Here is a 19,220-nt window from a genome sequence, read left to right as displayed (position 1 = left end):
CTTATAGAATCCATTTAAATTATCGTCCATGTTAAGTTAATTTAGCCGTGATACCTCACTCGTCACTTGAATGTCCGCTAGACATAACAACAACTTAAAAGGTGGAGGATGCTACACACACACACACACACACAAAATGGTTAAGAACCTTTGATCTATCCCAATGTTACACTTTGTTAGGGATCTTTTCGGTTTGAACGGCAGTTTTTTCTAGCGGTGTCATATGAAATTGTCACCCATAATTATGACCCTAGTATCGATCTATTGCATTTCAGTCTGTTTTAGGGTTAGGGTTAGGGGTGGGGGGAATGGTATCTTTTTTTTCTTCACAAATGTAAATAAACCCAATCTGTTTCTTAAACGAGGGACATATTCATACGGCACAGAATGCTTTTTAACTCAATAGACGTCAGTGATTAGTTGAAATTGCAGAAATTAAAGAAAAAAACGACAACAAATATCTTACAAACTATAGAATTTTCTCAATAAAGCCAAGAGAAAAAGATATTTTATAAACACATTCTACCAGTATACGAAGTTTAAAAGTGTTTAGTTACGTGGAAATTATGTTAAAAACTGCCGTTCAAACCGAAAAGATCCTTTGTTAGTGTTTTAGTTATTTAGATTTGCCGCATGAATATTTGGCAGTCACAAAACACTGAGAAACGGAACTGGGACCGCTATCCGATACAAACAAACAGCTCCGTAACACGAACGTGATTCGCCCAAATATTGATGACGTCATCAAATCATTAAACCATTCAAAAACTTCTGGCGGACTAGAATAAAATCATTGGCGCGCTTTTCCTGCAGAGACTATCGGTTGTATATGTTTGCCACTAGCCAATGGAAGCTGGAGCAGATAGCAGTAGAAAACCAGAAAGCAGACTAGCGCAGTGTCCGTTGCACCAGGACAATGTCGACGACGTTGACGATGGTGTCGTCTGCAACTATACATTCTCTAACCAGCTCACTCCAAGAAACGCAAGATAGCGACGAATGTTATTCTTGATAACGACAAAATTTAGTAGTTAATGATAAGAGTAAATATTTTTGTATTTAAAGTCTCCACAGAATTTGTGTTCATCTGGTCCGTATCAACTCAATACCAAATCACAACACTAGCCATTTACACGCAGAAACGTTTTATCGTTACTGTTCATTCTCAGTTTCGTATTTGTGGTCGAACAATAACTGCACCAGTGTACGTGGAGACCTTTGATACTCGGAAGAAAAAAAATTAATAAAACTTTTTGGTCACATGATGAATTGCTGATAAAGTCATGTTCCTTTTAGAAATTGTTCTTCGAATTGTGGTAGGCAGAACCAGATTAAACTAATGCCGAATCATGTTTTCTCTTGGGTGCAGGTATAGCTCTGTGCTTAAGACACTCGCTTTGCAACCACGCGGTTTTGGGTTCGGTTTCATCGCAAGGTACCCTGAGTGTCTTTTACGACCGCCTCGGCTGATCAGTGCCTTGTAAGTGGATTTGTTGGACTGAAACTGTGTGGAAGCACGTCATATATATCAAGGGCGGACCCAAGGGGGGGGGGGAGCGCTGAGGGTGCTCGTCCCCCCCTCCGAAAAGAAGTGCGCCTTTCTAAATAATATTATTACACCCTTTTCTCCTGGAATTGTATTTCCTTCTGACTTTGTGCCCTCCGAAAAATTCCTGGGACCGCGCCTGTATCTCTCTCTCTCTCTCTCTCTCTCTCTCTCTCTCTCTCTCTCTCTCTCTCTCTCTCTCCCTATATATATATATTGGCCTGCTCGCTTAGCCAGCGGGGCGGCGTCATTTGAAGGCTAAAACAATGCGAACGCATTGTGACCAGCGATGTGTAACAACATCTGATGGTCTGGTCGGTCCCGTGATCCCGTGATATATATAAAATACAAAATGGGACAAGAACGCAAAACATCCGGACAACTAGGTGATACAAAAAGGGACAACAAAACATCCAGATAGGCGATACAAAAAAACAAGGACGGGTCATTCGAAGCCGTATCGTCATTACATCATAAATCTGAAAGAGAAGCACACCTTAAGTTATAGAGCAGTTAATTAGATAAAGTTAGTTATGGCCGGTTTAGTTTCTGAAGAGATGCTGTGAAGCTAAGCGCTTTATGGACGTTAAACCCTGGGTAATCCAATAAGCCGGCCATATCTATCTTATCTGTCTACACACACACACACGTGTGTGTATGTGTATGTTCATGTCTCTGAGTTTGTCCTTCGCCACAACGCTTGATAACCAGTGTTGGTTTGTTTATGTCGATTTGTGCTACTAAATTCTTCAAGGCGGTATACTATAGCAAGGCGGCAAGCTGGCAGAAACGTTAGCACGCCGGGCGAAATGCTTAGCGGTATTTCGTCTGCCGTCACGTTCTGAGTTCAAATTCCACCGAGGTCGACTTTGCCTTTCATCCTTTCGGGGTCGATAAATTAAGTACCAGTTACGCACTGGGGTCGATGTAATCGACTTAATACCTATGTCTGTCCTTGTTTGTCCCCTCTGTGTTTAGCCCCTTGTGGGTAATAAAGAAATAGGTACACTATAGCATGGTCACAGTTCTGTTCATGAAACAAGTAAAAGGCACTCGATAAAAGATTAAAAAAAACAACCCTACTAAAATCCATTTAGACCCCTTTCACAGGTATGGCTGTGTGGTAAGAAGCTTGCTTTCCAACCACATGGTTCCCGGTTCAATCCCACTGCGTTGACACCTTGGGCAAATGTCTTCTGTTATAGCCACGGGGCGACTAGAGCCTTGTGAGTGGATTTGGTAGACAGAAACTGAAATAAGCCCGTTGCATATATACATAAATGTGTGTATGTGCGCACGTCTCTATGTCTGTGTTTGTCCCTTTTCACCGCTTGACAACCGGTGTTAGTGTGTTTACATCTGCGTAACCTAGCAGTTCTGCCATGAGAGACCGATAGAATAAGTACCAGGCTTATAAAAAAACAAGTCCTGAGGTCAATTTGTTCGACTAAAACCCTTCAAATGACTGAAACATGTAAAAGATAACTAATGTGAATGTTATGTAAATATATATATATAAATAAATATATATGTGTGTTTAAGTATAAACATATATATATATATATATATATATATATATATATATATATATATATATATATATATATATATATATATATATAAAATAGATAGATAGATAGATAGATAGATAGATAGATAGATATTTGTCCTGAGTATGGCTTTAAACTGCATCCGGTTGTGTAGCTTTGGTTCGGGAGTTCCGAGTTTTTGAGGAGTGTAGAACACCTTTTAACCACAATTGTTCTCGGGTCTACTCTGAACCAGAATAGTAACCAGGGATCCGACGAGAGAATCCATCATGTGTGTGTGTGTTTGTGTGTGTGTGTGTGTGTGTGTGTGTTTATAAATGTATTAAATTATGTTTGTGTGTGCATGTATGTGCGTGTGTGTTACACTTACATCAAAGATAATGTGTAGATGTCTTCTTATTTTATTGTCTGTATATCCATAAAGCTGTATGGGCAACTTAGTGAGTCATTGAAAACTAATTTTGTTGCCCATTTGAAGGAAAGAAAGAAAGAAAGAAAGAAAGAAGGAAAGAAAGAAGGAAAGAAGAAAGAAAGAAAGAAAGAAAGAAGGAAGGAAAGAAAGACGGAAGGAAAGAAAGAAAGAAGGAAGGAAGAAGAAGGAAGGAAAGAAAGAAGGAAAGAAGAAAGAAGAAGAAAGAAAGAAAGAAGAAGGAAGAAAGAAGAAAGAAAGAAAGAAAGAAAGAAAGAAAGAAAGACGGAAGGAAAAAGAAGAAGGAAGGAAGGAGGAAGAAGGAAGGAAGGACAGAAAAAAAGAAAGAAGGAAGAAAGAAAGAAGGAAGGAAGGAAAGAAGGAAGGAAAAAAGAAAGAAAGAAAGAAGGAAAGAAGAAGAAAGAAAGAAAGAAAGAAAGAAGAAAGAAAGAAAGAAGAAGAAGAAAGAAAGAAAGAAGGAAGGAAAGAAAGAAAGAAAGAAAAGAAAGAAAGAAAGAAAGAAAGAAAGAAAGAAAAAGACCTATTTACAGAAAACCAACTTGAAATCTTTCCTAGTGGATTTTGTTGTTTGTATTTCGACTCTTATGCAGTGGTAAACAGCGATTTCCAAAGCTCAAAGGATAAAACAAAAACAAAAACAAAACATAGGAAACAGAAACAAAAAAATTACCCAAATAAACATTATGAATCAAAGTGCGCTTAACAATGTTGCGCTAATAATCATTGATGAACTTTAAGCAAGATTTTTAAGTATCATAAACAAGTTTATTCACGCCAAATGTCAAAAATATTATCTTACTCAGATGTCAATTTGGAGCTCATGTTTCAAAGTTTCAGCATTAAATACAGAAAGTATATTTTTGGAATGAACTCTTCTGCTCTCCTCCACTTCTTATAATGGTATACATTGAAGGAAACAAAATTATATTTCCTGTATTGTTACCATAAATAATTTGGGGCTGAATTGGGGCAATATCTTTTATTTTTATTACTTTTTTATTACTTGTTTCAGTCGTTAGACAGCGTCGATGCTGGGGCACCGCCTTGAAGAATTTTCAGTCGAATGAATCAACCTCAGTATTTTTTACTTACGATCAACTTGGATCTTTTCCTTTTGAACGGCACTTTGTAACATAATTTCTAGGTAACTAAAAAATTTTAAACTTCGTATACTGGTAGAATGTGTTTATAAAACATCATTTTCTCTTGGTTTTATTGAGAAAATTCTATAGTTTGTAAGATATTTCGTCTGAAATTTCGAGCATTTCGGCAATTTTAACCAATCGATTACCTCCATTGAGCTGAAATCATTTGCTGCGTCTAAAACTGAGACAACATCCTATCAAAAACCCTACACCTCACCCTAACCTAACCCTAAATTTTTTTTTCTTGATTGTTAAATTAATTTAATTGTTACGCGTGTAAAAAAAACGAAAGCAATGGAAAATAATTTAAACAATTAACAAACAAAATATTGAGGTGTAGTTTAGTGACAGGATGTTGTCTCAGTTTTAGACGCAGCAAATGATTTTAGCTCAATTAGAGGCGATTCATTGGTTAAAATTCGAAAAATTAAACTACGTTGAACAAACGAATTACAATTTTATCAAGAAAGCCAAGAGAAAAAATGTTTTATTTTGACACACTCTACCAGTATACGAAGTTTTAAAGTGTTAAGTTAACTAGAAATTGTGTGCCGTTCAAAAGGAAAAGATCCCACAACTTCGCGTTAAAATCTTTTCTAGTCTAGGCACAAAGCCTGAAATTTTGGGGGAGGTGGGGCAGTCGATTAGATCGATTCCAGTACGCAACTGGCACTTAATTAATCGACCCCGAAAGGATGAAAGGCAAAGTCGACTTTGGCAGAATTTGAACTCAGAACACGAAGACAGAAGAAATACCTATTTCTTTACTACCCACAAGGGGCTAAACACAGAGAGGACAAACAAGGAGAGACAAACGGATTAAGTCGATCATATCGACCCCAGTGCATAACTGGTACTTATTTAATCGACCCCGAAAGGATGAAAGGCAAAGTCGACCTCGGCGGAATTTGAACTCAGAACGTAGCGGCAGACAAAATACCGCTAAGCATTTCGCCCAGTGAGTGGAGGCGCGTGGCTTAGTGGTTCGGGTGTCAGCATCATGATCGTAAGATTGTGGTTTCGATTCCTGGACCGGGCGACGCGTTGTGTTCTTGAGCAAAACACTTCATTTCACGTTGCTCCAGTCCACTCAGCTGGCAAAAATGAGTAACGCTGCGATAGACTGGCGTTCCGTCCAGCTAGGGAACACATACACCATTGAAACCGGGAAACCGGGCCCATGAGCCTGGCCAGGCTTTAAAAGGGCGCATTTATATATTTATTATTTCGCCCGGTGTGCCAACGTTTCTGCCAGCTCGCCGCCTTAACCTTTAAAGTCTATCAAAATCTGTGCAGTTAACGTTAGTCAACTGCAATCATCGCTGTGACACTAACTGAGATATCGTAAACAAATAACTATATACGTATACAAGAACATATGTAAACCTATTCAAAACACAAATATATATTTATATATTCAGTGTTATTATTGATTTCTCAGTTTGACTCATGGCTACATACGTTGTTGTTTGGCTCTGGCTTAATACTGATCGAGCTATCACACACTCAAAGGTATTCACAGATATGGCCGTCCGATTTTATTTTTAGAAGTGTCTGAGACTACATTATCTACCGAGTCCCCTTATACTTTAAGGTGGTAAGATATTATTTGAGTGAGATTTGCTTGCTATTTCTGCAAGTCAAGCGACTGCATAGAAATTCCTTTGTTGGCCCAACGTAACATATTTGTTGATGACTAAGTAAGCGACAGGTAAAGTTGATAGGATCGATCTCACCGTATGACTAATACTTATCTTATTGACTTGGGATAAACGAAAAGTTGTCGACGCCAATCTTTCTGTATCCGAGAACATAAAAAAAAAGAACAACTAAGCGCAGGAGTGACTGTGTGGTAAGTAGCATGCTTACCAACCACATGGTTCCGGGTTCAGACCCACTGCGTGGCACCTTGGGCAAGTGTCTTCTACTATAGCCTCGGGACAACCAAATCCTTGTTAGTGGATTAGGTAGGCGGACACTGAAAGAAGTCCGTCGTATATATATATTATATATATATATATATATATATATATATATATATATATATATATATATATATATATATATATGTATATATATGTTTGTGTGTGTGTGTGTGTATGTGTGTCTGTATTTGTCCCCCCACCATCGCTTGACAACCGATGCTGGTGTGTTTATGTCCCCGTAACTTAACGGTTCGGCAAAAAAACCGATAGAATAAGCTACTTACCACACAGCCGCTCCTACGTCTACAATGATTATTATTAATGTGCTACCTCATCTCGTCAAGGTGCGTGTGAAGGCGTGAGGCTTAGGTGAAGGTGCGTGGCCTAGGTGAAAGGACCTGGCCTCGAGGTTAGGCTGTTGAACTCACGATCGCTAGATCGTGGGTTCGATTTCCTGATTGAGCGACGCGTTTTGTTCTTGAGCAAAGCACTTCGTTTCATGTCACGCGAATATCCCTTTCTTGAGGTGGGGGGTGTAGACCTACTTGCCTAGCCAGCGGGGTGGCATCATTGGAAGGTTAAAACAATGCAAAACGCGTTGTGACCACCGATGTGCAATAACATCTGGTCGGTCACGTGATCGATGTGCAACCGCCATCTGGTCGGTTACGTGATCACGCGTGACCTCATTGCATCATATTACACAACTTACACCTCCTCCATCTTCACCGAACGTCCTCTCATTTTCTTTGAACATCGCATCGCTGTGGATTCATTATTTACGTATTTTGTCATGCGTAAACGGAATCATGTATCCCTCGTAAGAGCTCACATATCCCTCAAATCGATTTTGCCTTTTATTCTTCCCAGGTAGAAAACAATAATTATTGAGTTGGTGTAACTGCTTAAAATCCATGAAACCAGAAAAAGAATATACATACATGCATTTGTGCATACAAGCATATATGTATGATGATTACCTCATCTTCAAGATAATTGCCGTCTCTCTGAGCTTCCTCATTTTCAACGGCATTTCAGATCTTCCGCCTATGACCTTTCAGATCTCTATTCAGTCTCATTGCAAATTTACATGGTCTGAAGCATAGGTGACAAATAAAAGCTGTAACTTGCTCTGGATTGATCGGATCACTTTGTAAGATATGATCTCTGTGTACTGCCGTATATCTCTCTTCAAAACTCAAAATCGATTTGCAAGCCTTTACACACACTCCACTCATCCAATTACCCTGTCTAGGAGGAAGGATGTTGCATATAGTTGATCTTCCATGGGACATTCATGCATAATATATACACGCATATATACCTGCACGCACGTATTCATACTATACAAGCATGGCATAAACACACACACACACACATATGATGGCCGTCCACAGGTGATCAGGAGGACCATTGCTGACCTTAAGGAACATTGTGCGCTCTAGGACTAACGTATATTTTGCATTTGCGGCTCCGTTGGTTGCTAATGAGCCCTGCTCTTGACAAGCATACACGACTGCAAACATTGCAGACCAAGCTTCCCCATTCACTACGCTAGCAGTGCGCTTTCGAGTAGCACGCTTGAATTCTTCATGAAGAATACGTGCTTTTTAAATATCACAGGCCTCTAATGAGGACTTGATACAGTCCTTAAACACACACACACACACACACACACACACACACACACACACACACACACACACACACACACACACACACATAGTAACCCCCCACAAAAAACGAACAAACACAAAAAAAAACAACAACGCAAGGACGTGGTACATGTAAAGTATTAGCAGACGCTGAGGGAAAGAAAGATGGTTTAACGTTTCGAGCAGAGGAAAATCCAATAGAAAAGGAAGACGGAGGAAGAAAATCACCAACGAGATAGATAGATAGATAGATAGATAGATAGATAGATAGATAGACAGATAGATAGATAGATAGATAGATAGGCACAAGCGTGGCAGTGTGGTAACAAAATTGCTTCCCAGCCACATGGTCCTGAGTTCAGTACCACTGCGTGGCACCTTCAACAAGTGTCTTCTACTATAGCCTCGAGCCGACCAAAGCCTTGCGAGTGGATTTAGTCGACGGAAACTGAAAGAAACCCATCGTATATATTTGTAAATATCTGAGTGTGGGTGTGTGTCTTTGTTTCTCCTCCACCACCGCTTGACAACTGGTGTTGGTGTGTTTACGTTCCCGTAAAATAACGGTTCGGCAAAAACAGACCAATAGAATAAGTACTAAACCTAAAAAATAAGTCCTGGGTTCGACTTGTTCGACTAAACCCTTCAAGGCGGCGCCCCAACATGGCTGCAGTCAAATGACTGAAACAAGTAAAAGATAAAAGATAGATACCTAACTTGCTAGCTTGATCGTTAGTTTCGACACAAAAGCCAACAGTAACATTCTGAATAGTTATATATCGTAACCAGGATTATATAGGTTTACCACACACACACATACATGTTGTTTTAAGCCTCCACTTCAGGTTTGGTAGCTTTCCTACACTTAATATTTTCCTTGTTGCAGAAGGTACCCTTGGGAAATTGTTCAATGCTATCACAGATATGTATGTGTATGCATAAATGTAGGAATGTATGTGTGCATCTATGTACGTCAGTGTGCATGTATGTATGTGTGTTTAAGTGTGCATGTATATGTATCTATTTGTATATCTATATATGTATATGCGTGTGTATGTGTGTGCATGTATGTGTATCTATGGATGGATGTGTGTGCACGTATGCATGCCAGTATGCACGTACGTATTTCGTATGCATGCACGTTAATACAAATGTATGTATACCTACACGTATGCATGAATATGTGTGCGAATTTGCTTGCCTGAGTGCAGCGATCTATTTACTGTAGCCATGTCATAAGATATTGACGAAACAGCAAACGTCATCTTCGTTGCGTAAAAGTGGGTCAGCTTTAAATAAATTGCTATGAAGCCAAGCTTTGCAGACGATGTTGTCGGCTGCTAACGACAGACTTTAGTTATGCCAAATCATTTGTGCTCTTCTGCCAAAGTGGATGGCTCCGATCAACGGACATTTAACAATTAAATATTAATTGTGAAGCCAACTAAGTATAATTATTATAATTAGCAAATTAGCAAATGACAGCTGAATAGAAAGTATGCTGGGACGTGAAGTAGTGTCAAACAGCCGAATGTTTTGTAAATTCAAGCCAAACTTCTGGTTGATTATTGGCAGAAATATGCTTTAAAATTATGTGACTGGGAAAGGAAAAAGCATTGTTTACAATAGACTACAATACTCAATACTTCCGCAGTATTAGTATTTTCATTATTATAGGTGGAAAGCAAAACAACAACAACAACAAATAAGTTATATTCATTTGGAATGATTTTGCTCGGTGAAGGACATAGGAAGAAAGAAGAAATGAGTAACCTTTTCCGAGAAGCAAACTGCATGAGACATGGCCGCACCCCACCACAAAAAAAAAATTATGGTAATTATTCGTTATATGTGCCATTCAGGAAGCACTCCGGGCCGCAGTTTGCTCATGACTAGACCAAAGTCAAACAACTTCCGGCATCTTCTATAACTTGTCTGTGACTGTTTTATCTTATCCAAGTTAAGGAATTTAAATAAAAATATATGCGCCCTTTTAAAGCCTAGCCAGGCTCATGGGCCCGGTTTCCCGGTTTCTATGGCGTATGTGTTCCCCAGTTGGACGGGACGCCGGTCCATCGCAACGTTACTCATTTTTGCCAGCTGAGTGGACTGGAGCAACGTGAAATGAAGTGTTTTGCTCAAGAACACAACGCGTCGCTCGGTCTAGGAATCGAAACCACAATCTTACGATCATGATGCTGACACCCTAACCACTAAGCCACGCGCCTCCACAGGTTAAGGGATTTCTTGCCAACTAAATAAGAGAAGCTTCAGAACTGGCCAGTTGGTACAGTGAGAACAATCTGAAGATATAAAATGATTTTTTTACAGGTCCGGGTCTGTAGTTTACACGGTCGGTTTGGAACCACCTGGATTAGGGTTCAGTGTCATTGCACAGTACCCTGGGCAAGTGTCTTCCATGATAGCGGTTTTCTACGATAGCCCCCGGGGCAACCAATACCTTGTAACCTTGTGAAATGAATTGGTAGACGGAAATTCTGTGATAGCCTGTCGCATATATATATATATTTATATATATATATATATATATATAATATATATATAATATATATATATATATATATATATATATATATATATATATATATGCGTATGTGTGTGTGTGTGTGTGTGTGTGTGTGTGTGTGTATGGTGTATGTATGTGTGTGTGTCTCTTTATGTTTGACAACCAGTGTTGTCTTGTTTACATCCCCTGTCTTAGCGATTTGATAAAATATACCGCTAGACTAATTTCCAGATTAAAAAAATGAGTACTGGGGCCAGTCAATTTATTCAAGTAAACCAGGGGTCGGGGAACTTTTTTAACCTATTTACCCCAAATATTTATTTACGCCGACGTTACCCCTTAATTTGAAAGGAAGAAAATCACAGATTCTTTGAATTCAAATGATTTATTGAATCTGTTTTATTGGATCTATTTATATGAATCTATTTTCACATTCAATTACGTTGGACAGATGCAGTATCGCCAGAGAAAAAAAAAATTCTGTCGTAACAAGAAACATGCTATTTATATAATTTTAATTATGTCTAACGAGTTCTTATTACTTGCTAGAATTTCATTTTTACAAGGCGGCGAGCTGGCAGAAACGTTAGCATGCCGGGCGAAATGCGTAGCCGTATTTCGTCTGCCGTTATGTTCTGAGTTCAAATTCCGCCGAGGGTCGACTTTGCTTTTCATCCTTTCGGGGTCGATAAATTAAGTACCAGTTACGCACTGGGGTCGATTATAATGGACTTAATCCGTTTGTCTGTCCTTGTTTGTCCTCTCTGTGTTTAGCCCCTTGTGGGTAGTAAAGAAATAGGTATTTCGTCTGCCGCTACGTTCTGAGTTCAAATTCCGCCGAGGTCGACTTTGCCTTTCATCCTTTCGGGGTCGATAAATAAAGTACCAGTTTCGCACTGGGGTCGATGTAACCGACTTAATCCGTTTGTCTGTCCCCTCTATGTTTAGCCCCTTGTGGGCAGTAAAGAAATATATATATGCCTTGTCTAACTTTGGGTCGTCAACTTCTTGACAGAGTGGAAGGGGCGCCGTTGTGATATACAGCGTGTCTTGGGCATTTTTAGCCCCAGTGGAGCCCTTCTCTTTCCAAGTACAACCACAGCCGTGTTTAGGCGCAATTGCCCAGTGGTTAAGTCAGCGGACTCGCGGTCGTAAGAACGCGGTTTCGATTCCCAGACCGGGCATTGTGAGTGTTTAATGAGCAAAAACACCTAAGCTCCACGAGGCTCTTACAGGGGGTGGTGGCAAACCCTGCTGTACTCTTTCACCACAATTTTCTCTCACTCTTTCTTCCTACTTCTGCCTTAAAGCAGAGGAACCATGGTGTAACCCACTATGGTGTGGTAAACTTTCAGACCCAAGTCTAGATTGCGAATCCTTTGTACCCCAAGATGGTTCAGCTCTCCACCCGTTAAAAGCCACCGTTTACGGAATGAGGATAACAACGTAGCTTTCGTGTCCGCGAAACCGCCAGTCTATCGCGTGTGTTGGATGGATCTTCAAGTTTCCACACGCATTCTTAGTAGCTTAGAGTAGGCTCGAATTGGAGATTATTCTTTGTGGCTAATGGCGTGAGTCCTGATTGGAAGAAGAAGAAGAAGATGAGAAGAAGAAGAAGACCAGAGTGGAGAATCCCGTAACAATTACCACAAAGTAATTCGATACTCGAAGGACTTGGCCAATAGATCTTACAGGAGACCTAAACGAAATGCAACAATAATTGCAAAACTACTAGTAAAAGTGATAAGAACAACCACAGCAAGTTAAACTATTTGATTTCACCTTCTCGTGACATCAGACGGTTGTTAGGAATGAAATAAAGATAAAGACGTTCAAACACACGCACGCAGGACAAATGAGATTGCTCACGTATAGCACTCTATTGTTAAGGGGACTTTGTTGCTTGCAGTGCAGAGCTCGAGTTGCTGTAGCCAAACCTATCTAGCAGAGCAGAGACCTTGTTTTCTCATCATCACATGATATTTCATTATTATTATGCTCCATATACAACGCTTCATAACTTGACGTGACTGTTTATCAGGTGACCAATTGTTAACATAACAGCATAAGCTTAACCAGGCAAACATCCGTTTATACTTAGCCAGCATTGTTCTGAGTTCACGAACTGTTTTTAAAGATATTGTCAAATTTATCAGGCACATTATTCCTGCTTGTGTAACTCATGAATATCTAGGATATGACTTTCAGTGACGAAACATTGACTGAATCGTGCAAATTTTTTATCTCACCAACCATCGTACTGTTATGTACAGCAACAGTATGTTAGCTGTTAGGAATTCCCACTTAGCACGTTTTGTTTCCTTTTGTGGTCGTTAACTTGAAACTATTTTAAGAGGGGGTAATAAACTGTGTCATTGATACTTATGTGAGAAGGTTTGTGATGGCTATATAGGTACAACTGTGGAGGCGCGTGGCTTAGTGGTTAGGGTGTCAGCATCATGATCGTAAGATTGGGGTTTCGATTCGTGGACCGGGCGATGCGTTGTGTTCTTGAGCAAAACACTTCATTTCACGTTGCTCCAGTCCACTCAGCTGGCAAAAATGAGTAACGCTGCGATGGACTGGCGTCCCGTCCAGCTGGGGAACACATACACCACTGAAACCAGGAAACCGGGCCCATGAGCCTGGCTAGGCTTTAAAAGGGCGCATTTATTATTTAAAAAAATTTCTATATAGGTACAACTACTTCCTGTAAATCAGGGGTTATTAAATTTTGTAACTTCTTTCATCCCTTTGCTAGAAAGAACAAAGACAAAAAAAAAAGGGAAGGAAAAATTGAAAGCAATAATTATTTTAATCAAACAAAAGCTAAAATTATGTAAATAAAATTATAAACTTTCACCACATATTAATTTCAAATTTTGGCACAAGTTCTGCAACTTTAGGCGAGGGGGTAAGCCAATTATATCGGCCCCAGCACTGGACTGGTACTTATTTTATTGACCCCGGAAGGATGATAGGCAAAGTCGACCTTGGCGGAATTTGAATCTAAAACATAAAGACGGACGAAATGCTACTAAGCATTTTGTACGACTCACCGTATATTGACTACAGAGAATAGTCTAATATTAGGGCATAATAACCCCCCGTAATGGACTATTGCTCATTTCCCCATTAGTGGAAAGATGGAAACATTTACGATATCATCTCCCGTGCTTGCGAGGAAAAAAAATTAAGAATAATTTTACTTAATCTCTGAACAATGATCCATTCCTACTTATAAACTCATTCCTACTTATAAACTCATTCCTACTTATAAACTAATATATATATATATATATATATATATATATATAATATAAATTTAGTGGCTATACTTTAGTGAGGAGATCAGAATAAGACTAAAATATATTCAGAATAATTTTACTTAATCTCTGAACAATGATCCATTCCTACTTATAAACTCATCCTTTAGTTTGGTAAGTTCAGTGGTGGCTGTACTTTAGTGAGGAGATCAGAATAAGACTAAAATATGTTCAGAATTGTTTCCCGTGTTTTCGGGAAAATCGTAAAATGATGTCAGTCTTTGACAAATGACAAATATTATTATTTTCCCCCTTCATCGCATATGTATTTCTCGTTAGCTTTTCTTAATAGACCTGGTAGTAAACATGTTGACACTAATTAGTTATTATTTTTATGCAGATGGTGTTTTAAAATTAGTTTAAATTCCCAATTGATTCTACAGCTTGAAAACTAACCTGAATTCTGTTATGGTAGCACTAACACCTGTCTCATGAACATTCTAATAAGTATTGATTGTTAAGATATGAACAATAGTCGCTATAATTAGACTTCTGTTGTGGATGAGTAAGGGTTGATGGTACTAACGTATAGGAAGGCGGCGAGCTGGCAGAAACGTTAGCACGCTGGGCGAAATGCTTAGCGGTATTTCGTCTGCGTTACGTTGTGAGTTCAAATTCCGCCGAGGTCGACTTTGCCTTTCATCCTTTCGGGGTCGATAAATTAAGTACCAGTTACGCACTGGGGTCGATGTAATCGACTTAATACCTATGTCTGTCCTTGTTTGTCCCCTCTGTGTTTAGCCCCTTGTGGGTAATAAAGAAATAGGTATTTTACCTGCCGTTACATTCTGAGTTCAAATTCCGCCGAGGACGACTTTGCCTGTCATCCTTTCGGGGTCGTTAAAATTAAGTACCAGTTACGCACTGGGGTCGATGTAATCGACTTAATCCGTTTGTCTGTCCTTGTTTGTCCTCTCTGTGTGTAGCCCCTTGTGGGTAGTAAAGAAATAGGTATTAACGTATAGGATTATTGTATATATTTCTTTACTGCCCACAAGGGGCGAAACACAGAGGGGACAAACAAGGACAGACAAAGGGATTAACTCGATTACATCGGCCCCAGTGCGAAACTGGTACTTTATTTATCGACCCCGAAAGGATGAAAGGCAAAGTCGACCCCGGCGGAGTTTGAACTCAGAACGTAACGACAGACGAAATACCTATTTCTTTACAACCCACAAGGGGCTAAACATAGAGGGGACAAACAAGGACAGACGTAGGTATTAAGTCGATTACATCGACCCCAGTGCGTAACTGGTACTTAATTTATCGACCCCGAAAGGATGAAAGGTAAAGCATTTCGCCCAGCGCGCTAACGTTTCTGCCAGCTCGCCGCCTGTATAGGATTATTGTATATCTGCTCTCACGCTTAACCCGAATTCAAGCCATTAATTCGGTTTTTTTACTACAGGCACAAGACCTGAAATTTTGTGAGAGGGGGACTCGCCGTTTTAATCCAAGTCAGTAATGATTTCAAATTTTAGTATAAGGCCTGAAATTTTTTTTGGGGGGGAGAGAGAAAGTCGATTACATTGACTCTGTACTCAACTGGTACTTATTTTATCGAACCCGAAAAAGATGAAAGACAAAGTCGACCTCGGTGGAGTTTTGAACTCAAAACGTAAAGCCGTAAGAACTGTATTTTGCCCAGCGTGCTAACGATTCAACCAGCTCGCCGCTTTAAATCCAAGCCAATAATATAGTTGAACGAGACAATTTAGAGATTCTAGGGTACTTGAGATTAAAAGTGCTTGAATTTAGAAATGCAAGCGAACGAAAGGTTCTTTGTTCTTGACAAAGACGAAAATATATGGGCAGACGAGGGGCATCTATGCAGTTGCTCATTTGTCTTTTATTTTTCACTTGCTGCGGTCATTAGACTACGGCCATGCTGGAGCACCGCGTTGAAGAATTTTAGTCGAATGAATCGACTGGTACTAAATCTATCGATATCCTTCGATGAACCGCTAAATTACGAGGACGTAAACACACCATCACCGTTTGTCAAACGGTGGTGGTGGGACACACACACACACACACACACACACAAATGGATGTCCACAGGTAAGTTGTCGAATTTCTGAACAAATCTGAAGACCATTTGACCTGCCTTTGTTTTCCTTGCCAATGCTCTTTTTTCCCTTTACGGCAGTTGTGATTATACAAAGCGGTCTGCACACAGGGATGGTGCATCTGCATGGAAAAGCAAATTAAAACGAAGAAAGAAGAGGGATAAAGCTAGATACAATGATATATTTGGTGCGAATGCTCTACCGTTTCTCTTGGTTAATGAGAAAGGTTGGAAGAATATATATATATATATATATATATATATATATATATATAATATATATATATATTATATATATATATATGTATGTATGTATATATAACTTATAAATAAGAGCTAAAGAAAATTATTTCTATGCCAATATGCTGATAACAGACTTTAGCTCTACGTGTTTTTCTGTAGCGAGTAAATAATTTGTGGAAATTGACGATTTAAAAGTCTGTTATCAGTATATTGGCATAGAAATAATTTTCTTTAGCCCTTATTTATAAGTTGTTTATAATTTTAACTTTAAAGGTATTTTAATATGCTGCCACATTTTTTGATGGAATTTTTTTCTATAAAAACTTCATCTATATTAGTAGTAAGTATATTATATATAATATATAATATATATATATAATATATCTATATATATATATATATATATATATATATATATATATATATATAATATCTGTGTGTGGTGTGTAGTGGTTCATGCAGGCATGGCGTGGATTCGATCCGCGATCGACAAATTTCACTTAACAGTTCAACAGCACTTTTCTCACGGTAAAACAATAGTTTTTCTGTGAGTGACAGCAGTTACAATTTACCAGATGACTTCGCTAAGCAGAATAATGTATTTTCCACTTGACCCTTCTAACCTTTGCAAGGCCATAACAGACCCCAACGAAATCTATTGTTCTGAACAATATATCTATCCTTCTGGCTGGTTTTGCATACTAGAATTTGGTAAGGCAAAATCAGTTAGTGAACGGACAACTAGAGTCATGGCCACAAGCAGGCAGCCACTTGAGACCAAATGGCCAGAGGGAGAAAGGAGGTTACAATTAGCAAACTATGAGACACAACTTGGATCTTTTCGGTTTGAACGGCAGTTTTTAACATAATTTCTAGGTAACTAAACACTTTTAAACTTCGTATACTGGTAGAATGGTGTTTATAAAACATCTTTTTCTCTTGGCTTTATTGAGAAAATTCTATAGTTTGTAAGATATTTGTTGTTTTTCTTTCTTTAATTTCTGCAATTTCAACCAATCACTGACTTCTATTGAGGTAAAAAAACATTCTGTGCCGTATGAATATGTCCCTCGTTTAAGAAACAGATTGGGTTTATTTACATTTGTGAAGAAAAGAAGATACCCTTCCCCCACCTCTAACCCTAACCCTAAAACAGATTGAAATGCAATAGATCGATACTAGGGTCATAATTATGGGTGACAATTTCATATGACACCGCTAGAAAAAAACTGCCGTTCAAACCGAAAAGATTCCATACCTTCCCTCGACTCTATAACTTTCACTAGCTCAATTTCTTTTCTCTTACATCATTCTATCACTATGTGGAGGCGCAATGGCCCAGTGGTTAGGGCAGCGGACTCGCGGTCATAGGATCGCGGTTTCGATTCCCTGACCGGGCGTTGTGAGTGTTTATTGAGCGAAAACACTTAAAGCTCCACGAGGCTCCGGCAGGGGATTGTGGTGATCCCTGCTGTACTCTTTCACCGCAACTTTCTCTCACTCTTACTTCCTGTTTCTGTTGTACCTGTCACTCTGTGTCACGTTAAGGGTACACGTGTCTGTGGAGTGCTCAGCCACTTACACGTTAATTTCACGAGCAGGCTGTTCCGTTGATTCGGATCAACCGGAACCCTCATCGTCGTAACCGACGGAGTGCTCCCATCTATCACTATCTATGGTTTACTACAACAATAAGAACGTGTACACACATACAGGTCAAAATAACCTTTCTTAACCTCGTTTGCTCTTTCAATTATATCACATCTGCCCATCGAAGCACGGCATTATATTAAGTAACAGTAAATAAATATTTCTTTACAACTTCGATTTCTGTTCTTTCATCTTGCACATCTGCAGCAACAACAAGTGGAGGCGCAATGGCCCAGTGGTTAGGGCAGCGGACTCGCTCAGACCGGGCGTTGTGTGTGTTTATTGAGCGAAAACACTTAAAGCTTCACGAGGCTCCGACAGGGTGTGGTGGCGACCCCATGCTGTACTCTTTCGCTCCAACTTTCTCTCACTCTTTCTTCCTGCTTCTTGTCCCCGACTTCCTACGCAACCACTGAGCCTGGATGCGCATTCATCCATCCGTCGATGCTCTCGGTGTCGTGGGGGTTGACCTGCTTTCTCTTCTGCGGGTCTTACGAATAGCAAAGGACCACGTTTCGGACTACTCCCACCTTGCGAGCTCTGGGACGAAGACCGTTCGCTCAACAGCAACAACAACCGTTACACTGGTGACCACTGATTCCACCTTCACCATTACTGTTACGTATATAAATATAATATATATATATATAATATATATTATAATATATATATATATATTATATATATATATACTAAGTAATTAAGGGTTTAGCAACGATTTGCCTCACCACACACCGAATTTAGAAATAGCAGTCAAAAGAGTTTTGGCTATTTTTTCTACTTAAAAGGGAGATCCCAGTAAAACCATAGCACTTAAAAGGCAAACAACGCAGGCAAAAGAGAAAGAAACGACGACAATCATTCTATATTAAGTCACCTACGGACATACGTTTCGAAATTGAATGGGGGTTTTACATGCCGATCTACTTGGTGAAATTGATGATTATTCCAAATTAATTAATTTCACCCTATATTATTATTGATAATTATATATATACACTTGCGTCAGAAATTAATTAGCACTTCTCAAATTTCTACATTTTCTTACATTTTCTTAATTTAATTAACTTATTATCAGAAACGAACTCGTTTTTAATCAAAAATTTATTAAAACATATCCCAGCATACCACATAATTGTTATTAATCGTGAA

The 19,220-nt window shown here is 39.2% G+C and overlaps 1 long non-coding RNA gene across 1 annotated transcript; it reads right to left on the bottom strand.

The window, feature by feature from the left end:
* Positions 1-7,639: 7,639 nt before the first annotated feature.
* Positions 7,640-17,738, bottom strand: LOC118766989. Its single transcript, XR_005002909.1, has 3 exons — positions 17,677-17,738; positions 17,247-17,248; positions 7,640-7,650 (listed from the first exon to the last, which is right to left on the bottom strand). It is a non-coding gene; the product is annotated as an uncharacterized LOC118766989 (long non-coding RNA).
* Positions 17,739-19,220: the final 1,482 nt, after the last annotated feature.

The sequence above is a fragment of the Octopus sinensis genome, linkage group LG18 (genome assembly GCF_006345805.1).
Source record: "Octopus sinensis linkage group LG18, ASM634580v1, whole genome shotgun sequence".
Classification (NCBI taxonomy): Eukaryota; Metazoa; Mollusca; class Cephalopoda; order Octopoda; family Octopodidae; genus Octopus; species Octopus sinensis.
The sequence above is the reverse complement of the archived record's forward strand: the minus strand, read 5'-3'. Positions and strand labels throughout refer to the sequence as shown.